This window comes from Salmo salar, chromosome ssa20 (genome assembly GCF_905237065.1).
Source record: "Salmo salar chromosome ssa20, Ssal_v3.1, whole genome shotgun sequence".
Taxonomy (NCBI): Eukaryota; Metazoa; Chordata; class Actinopteri; order Salmoniformes; family Salmonidae; genus Salmo; species Salmo salar.
In genome coordinates, this window is record NC_059461.1 from 12493656 (window position 1) to 12501382 (window position 7727).

Genomic DNA, 7727 nt, shown 5'->3' on the forward strand with positions numbered 1-7727 from the left:
TGTGTTTACATTCAAAGACGAAAGAAAATAAAACATGGGGTCGACTCGTGCACGCGCCTGAGTCTCATAGTACTCTGACCGGCCACTATCCAAACGCGCTAATGTTTTTCAGCCAGAGGCTGGAATTACATCATTCAGCTTTTTCCCGGGTTCTGAGAGCCTATGGGAGCCGTAGGAAGTGTCACGTTACAGCAAAGATCCTCAGTTTTCAATAAACAGAGCCAAGAAGAACAAGAACTTGTCAGACAGGCCACTTCCTGTAAGGAATCTTCTCAGGTTTTTGCCTGCCATATGAGTTCTGTTATACTCACAGACACCATTCAAACAGTTTTAGAAACTTTAGGGTGTTTTCTATCCAAAGCCAATAATTATATGCATATTCTAGTTACTGGGCAGGAGTAGTAACCAGATTAAATCGTGTACGTTTTTTATCCGGCCGTGCAAATACTGCCCCCTATCCCCAACAGGTTAACCCCCACCAGTTCCCTCCTACCCCCTTTGTGGGTGAGAGGGGGTCTGGTTTAAGTTATTCATTGCAAACTGACCTATTTGGATCCTCACAGGAAAGTTATGACAGCAGGCAACCAGTTGCACTGCTGGCAGAGACGAAGCGTGAGAGGAGGGGGTAGAGGAAGCGGTATGCTGAGAGAGAAGCAGAGAGGGTAGGTGAGACACTGCCGGAGCAGCGATCGTGGGGTCAGAGAGAATAATAGTAGCAAGAGGCAAGGGAACTGGGGGCCCAGAGCAGCCGTTGGATGCATGGAGTGCACTGCAGGCGTGGAGGAGACAGGAGTAGTAAGAGAGTGGGGGAGAGGGGCACGTAATGGTGTCAGGTATTAGAGAGACCTGGGGAGCTCTGAGGTACTGGAATGCATGAGAAAAAAATTGGTCAGGTTTATAATAAAGCATTGCATGCATGTCATCACATTTGCATAGTGGCATAGAGCAGGTAGAGGCGCTTACAGAAGTTTCACACATAAAAAAAGAATGTGTAGCCTAGGGTCAGAGAAGGTGCCTCCTATAAACACATTTCATGCAATTCTGCATCATTTTACATGACTGAAACTTTGGCGGAATTTTCAATACCGCAGAAATTATCGAAATGACAGCCTACTTTGACACTGACAAACAGAATCTGAGATCAACAAAATCGACCTAGTCTTGAATCCATCAATAGCCTAGGACTAAGTGTGTGGAGTCATATTGTAGGCCACAATGGGGAAATGTTTGTCCTAAAAATGCTTTTCAGTTTCACTGGCTCACCCAATGATGCGCAGCTCAGTCGCCGGTGATGGGCAATGCGATCATGCCAAAAGACTGTCTTGTTTTACAAAGTACTTTTACTTTGTAAAACAATATTTGGAAGTTCATTAAATATGTTGGTAGCCCTACAGCAGACAGATTAGACTATTCTCTTTCCAGCAGGAGCCATTTGCTTTCCTGTATTTTTGCTCGATTGTATTTGAAATATTTGTCTGTTTTTTTGGCCTGTTTTTTCTGCATGCTGTTCACTGACAGATTTGCCACACATTCCCAGCTGTAGGCTATGCCTTGTTATTGGGCTACACACAATCCACAGCAAGGCAATTGTTTTAAAGAAGCGATTGCTCCTCTGTGGCTAAATTATAGGCCGTCTCATGGTGTAGTAGGCAATTCTGAATGATTTCATTTATTTTTGAACCGACAGCAGTAATTCTATAACTTTGGCAAATTTATTTCAATTCATCAGGGGTGCTGCAGCTCTTCCAGACCTGTTGCACAGCTATGATTCTATAAGGAAATAAATGATGAAGTGCAACACTGGAGAGATGAGTTGCAGGCTCATGTCTATGACAGCAGAGAAGGAGACCAATCAAAAAAGTGAATCTCATTTTAGAGGGTTACAGGAGCCCTTCTCACACAGCCATGGCCACACATTGGTCTCAGAAACAGTAGGTTGCAATGTTGCACCAACCCAAATCAATGCCAGCAACCTTCGGAAACACGTTCTGAGTGTGACTGAGTGCCCCCGGTTGAACAAGGAGAGGCACTGTCAGAACAAAGTGATGCAGTTGTCTGATAGAGTAGCCCGATAAGAGAGAGAATCAAGCTTGATGCCTAGGTATTCTATTATCTGTGTGGGCACCAAACAATTTTTTTCTGGTTGATCTTCAACCCTAACTCCTGTGTAAGGGCGCAAAGCCGGTAATTGTCTATGTAGGCGTATACTCTTAGCCCTCTGGTTCTCAGGTGTGCTACAGTTGCCTTCACACGCTTGCTGAACATCCAGGGCTACCCTGAAGGGAATAGCAAGGTATCCATAGGCTGTGCATTAAAAGGCAAACCTGGGAAACATCCTGTGTGCTGGTAGAATACTTACAGTATGTGAAAATAAGAATCCTGCAGGTCGACTGAAGTGAACAAGTGGCCTCGACAAACAGAGCGAGACAGCATGTTGAGTGTTAGCATATGGAATAACTTTCTCCGAAAGCTGTTGAGGACACGTTGGTGTGTTTGTCCCTCCTCAGGAAGTACCGGGAGTAGAAACCTCAATGGCTCTGTCGCTGGTAGTACTGTGATTGCCCCTTTGCTTAATAGTGAGGAGATTTCCTACTCTAGTAAGTAAGCTGAGTTGCCAGTCACTAATCAAACCAGAACTCCGTTGAAAATGGGTGGCTTCATAACGAACTGCAGTCTGTTCCCCTTTGTGACTGTGGACAAGACCCAGGGCTGTACTGTGCACCAGTTCCCTAGTATTTTGCGAGTCGCCCACAAGCCGAATGACTCTCACTCACCAATGTTGATGTAGCACCCTCTGGTGGTGTTGGAGCGAGTTGCTGCTTTGACGTATTTTTGCTCTATGGGCTTGGAAAGATGCCTGGATGTGACATTTACTTATTACAAAGAGCAGTGTTATAACACTTGTATTTTGGGACAGTGATTTGTGGAAACTGTTGATTTGTCTTCCTGCCTTGGTTGCTTGTGAAAGCGCTGAGACAAGCGCTGTAGCATGGGGGGGGACACTTGTGCAAACCAGGACATGGAGTGGACTGTTGGCAGCCCCTCTCTGCCGTTGGAGACTTAACCTTAGGTCGGACACTACTTTTTTCCCCCATGGGAATCAGGTGGGCAGGACCCTGAAGCGATAGCAGCGAAGGACCGCTTCCCCAATGTCTGTTTCTGTTAGGAGAGAAGCCTGCTGCATCACTGCTAGTTTTGCTTTACGGAAAACCCTGGTGCCAGCAAGTTGCCCTCTCCCTGCTGCAAAGCCTTGGCTCATGGATGGGTAGACCGGGTTGCCACAGTACCAAGGTCTGCAGGGCAAGCAGAAGTTAAAGGCCCCGCCTTCATTCTTGTGAAGTTCACACTTGTGCCGTATGGCAGCGACCAAAGGCCAAAACAGTTCCTTCGGCGTGATAGGTCCTGGTTGGCTCTGCCTTTGATTAAGAGATTTCCCAGTAGGAATGTTATTTTCAACACCCGTACTGAACTTGCAGCAGACACGTAGACTTTTTGGAATGTGAAGACAGTGAAACACTTCGTCTTCCCAGGGAGAGCAGTGCCGTTCATAGACAAGGCACTGGGGTTGAAGTGACTAGCCAATGATGGCTCGACCACCAGCAGCTTGCCAAGGCCTATCTCCTCCATGCCCTGAATGTCCATGCCAACAAAGTAACTGGTTAGGACCTTGCTGGACAAAGGCTTGTCCAAGTTGCATTTGGCTTCTGCCATGCAAGCTGGGACCGCCGGAAGGAATTGCTTTCCCGGGATTGAGCGAGAGGGAAGTCTCCTCCGGTCAAACCAGACCCTCTCGGAGCTGCCACCCCCACAGGTGCAGGCCAGTCGATACCGAGTCTGGCCGCTGCCCATTTACAGACATTGACTATCCCGAATTTTTAATCGAGTGATATTTCTCCGCTGAGAGAGGAAGAGTGCATTGAGCTGTCAGCTTGGGATTCATCATCCTCTTCTCCCTCGTTGATTTAGAGAATTTCTTCCTCATCGATTCGATATTGAGGTCCCCTTCCTCACCTCCTTGTTTATGGGTTGCTATGCGCACTCGCCGATGAAGGGAGTTTGCAGGCAGTGTCCTACAAAGCATGCGTGACTTGGGTTAATGTGTTTGAAATCCAAGCAGGCATGCACATGGGATGTGTATCTTTGCCTGCTATCAAAGCCCCTCATGGACACAGGTGTGCTGGGGCTGGGGAAGTTCTCCCTGCATAGAGGTAGCAGGCTCCATGGCTCTGAGAAATAGTATACCTCAAGCAAAGTGTGATCCCAGCTAGTTAGTACACTGCTAGCCAGAGAAAGTGTGTGCTTTCTTTGTCTGTCGACAAAGTGTCTATCGAACGTCCAGCTGTGATGCTAAGGCATTAATTCTAGTCAACACTTCACGGGTGAGCGTAGGTTGAGCTAAACACAAGAGAAGAGCTAGCAATTCTAAACTTACAGGTAGAAAAGCAAGTTTGGTGTGGCTAAACACATTCCAAAAGCAAGTCTTGCAGGCTCTAGTTTAGTCTTATCTTGATTATTTTCCAGTCGTGTGGTCGAGTGCTGCAAGGAAAGATCTAGTTAAGCTGCTGCTGGACCAGAACATAGCATCACGTCTAAAAAGCTCAATCTGTTTGCATAGTCAACTTAGACACAGCTCTGACACACACACTTACCACACCAAATCAAATCAAACTTTATTTGTCACATGCGCCGAAAACAACAACTGTAGACCTTACCATAAAATGCTTACTTACAAGCCCTTAACTGTGAAAAGACATGCCACCAGGGGTCTTTTCACAGTCCCCAAATTCAAGAAAGCGTACAGTATTATAGAGAGCCATTATTGCATGGAACTCCGTTTCATCTCATATTACTCAAATGAACAGCAAACCTGGTTTAAAAAAATATAAAGCAACATCTCACGGCACAACGCCTCTGACCTAGATAGTTTGTGTATGTATTAGTATATATATGTAGGCTCCGTGTGCCTTTTTTTAATTCATATTTTTCTTAATTGTTGTAGTTCTATCCTTGAGCCGCTCTTGTCTATTAATGTTCTGTATTATGTCATGTTTCATGTTTTGTGTGGACCCCAGGAAGAGTAGTTGCTGCTTTTGCAGCAGCTAATGACGATCCTAATAAAATACCACAAATAAAGCCTTGCGGCGTGGGCTAACCAACTCTTGATAGCTAGCCGTGTAACGCTAGCTACCAGTGGAGACAGGAGTAGAAAATGAATTATACTTAAAGCAAAACTCAGTCAGTACTCAACATTATTGACAGAGCTGGGGTCCTACATTTGGCAGCGTTAGCCTCACAATTCGACTGGGAACAGTTCAGTAGGAAGACAGGGATCTAGACACACTGAGGAGAGCATCAGTGAGCGTGGTCTCTTCCACAAGGAAGAGAGGCGAGAATAAACCAGTCGGCGGCAGAGTGGCGCCTTATAAGGAGGCGCCTGTCTGTCTGTATCCAAAAGATGTTGTGTGACTGGTTCTTCGAACCGTCAGTGATTCGCTGAGCGAATCTCATTGTGAGACTTTGAAACGAGCATTTGACATAGAACATATACTGAATTAAAATATAAATGCAACATGTAAAGTGTTGGTCACATGTTTCATGAGTTGAAATAATCCCAGAAATCGCACAAAAAGCTTTGTTTCTCTAAAATGTTGTTCACTAATTTGTTTACATCCCTGTTAGTGAGCATTTGTCCTTTGCCAAGATAATTCATCCACCTGATAGGTGTGGCATATAAAGAAGCTGATTAAATAGCATGATCATTACACAGGTGCACCTTGTGTTGGGGGCAATAAAAGGCCACTAAAAAAAGAATCACACTACACAATGCCACATACAGTATGTCTAAAGTTTTGAGTGAGTGTGCAATTGACAAGCTGACTGCTGGAATCTTTCTCCAGAGCTGTTGCAGTTTATGTTAGAATTTTATGTTAATTTCTCTACATTGCGTCGTTTTAGATAATTTGGCAGTATGTCCAACCGGCCTCACAACTACAGACCATATGTAACCATGCCAGCCCAGGACCTCCAAATCTGGCTTATTTACCTGCGGATTCGTCTGAGACCAGCCACCCAGACAGCTGATGAAACTGAGGACTATTTCTGTCTGTAATAAATCCCTTTTGTCAGGGAAAAACTCATTCTGATTGGCTGGGCTTGGCTCCCCCGTGGGTGGTCCTGACTGATGTCCTTATATGAACTGTAACTCAGTAAATTCATTGAAATTATTGCATTTTGTGTTTATAGTTTTGTTCAGTATAAAATTTTATTGTTTGTCTCATATTTTGGTTTGAATACTTTCCGAATGCACAGTACATGAAGACCAGCTAAAAATCTAAAGTTGAGCTAAACAAATTACATTTGATGTAAATTTACTGACTGGAAATATAATGGATTGGTGTATAAATATAAATCCACTAAAACAAACCATAGAGAATTATTTATCCTGGAACCACATAAGAGTAAGCCTCGCAAGCCATCTTATCTCGCGAGCTTACATGAATGTCCGTTGCACGGATAAATGGTAATCCATCTGGTAATCCGTCTGGTAATTTTCCAAAAAAGATACACAATTAGTATTTAGTGGGAACAGTTTTCCAAGGAAACATTTTGGATACGAGGTTAGACATTTGGACGTGCCTGTTGCTAGATTCAAAACAGAAATGTTTACGTTTTTCATTTTGGAAATCAAATCAGAAACTAAGACCGGCAATGCAGTCAACTGCTGTAATTATCAACTATCAACACTTTGCCAGAGAACGTTTCAAAAGTTAACCTCTACGGGATTGGTGTCCCGTCCCCCTCCATGGGAGAGTTGAGCTAATACACGCTAATGTGATTAGCATGAGGTTGTAAGCAACAAAAAATACTCCCAGGACATATCTGATGTGAGCAGAAAGCTTAAATTCTTGTTAATCTAACTGCACTGTCCAATATACCGTAGCTATTACAGTGAAAGAATACCATGCTATTGTTTGCAGAGAGTTCACAATTATGAACTAGAAAATGTATTAATAAACCAATTAGGCACACTTGGGAAGTCTTGATACCACATTTCGAACAGAAATGCAATGGTTCATTGGATCAGTCTAAAACTTTGCACAATGCGCCCTGGCTGGAATAATACACTATGGCCTTTCTCTTGCATTTCAAAGATGGTAAAAAAAACAAAAAGAAAATTAATGTTTTTTCTTTGTATTATCTTTTACCAGATCTAATGTGTTATATTCTTCTACATTCAGTTCACATTTCCACAAACTTCAAAGTGTTTCCTTTCAAATGGTATCAAGAATATGCATATCCTTGCTTCAGGTCCTGAGCTACAGGCAGTTAGATTTGGGTATGTCATTTTAGGCAAATATTGAAAAAAAAGGTCCGATCCTAAGAAACCTATCTGACTTTGGTCAACTAAACATGACTGAAAATGTTTACCTGGAATAGATGTCAAAGTCAAGAATGTTGTTTGAGAGGACGACTAAAAACATTTGCTCTTATTATAGTATGCTCTGTAGTTCCATAACCCTAAACATAACCTTACAGAGGTTATACCTACATTTAACCCTCAAGGTTCTTGCGTCCTAGAAGTAATAGTTTTGTCAAGTTAATTTCATAATTTTGACGAGTGAATGACGGCACTGACATTGCAGCAGTTTGCAAAGATTTTAATGCATTTCGATATATAAAAATTGCTGAAAGGTCATGTTGACAGGACATATTTGGCCATTTTCAAA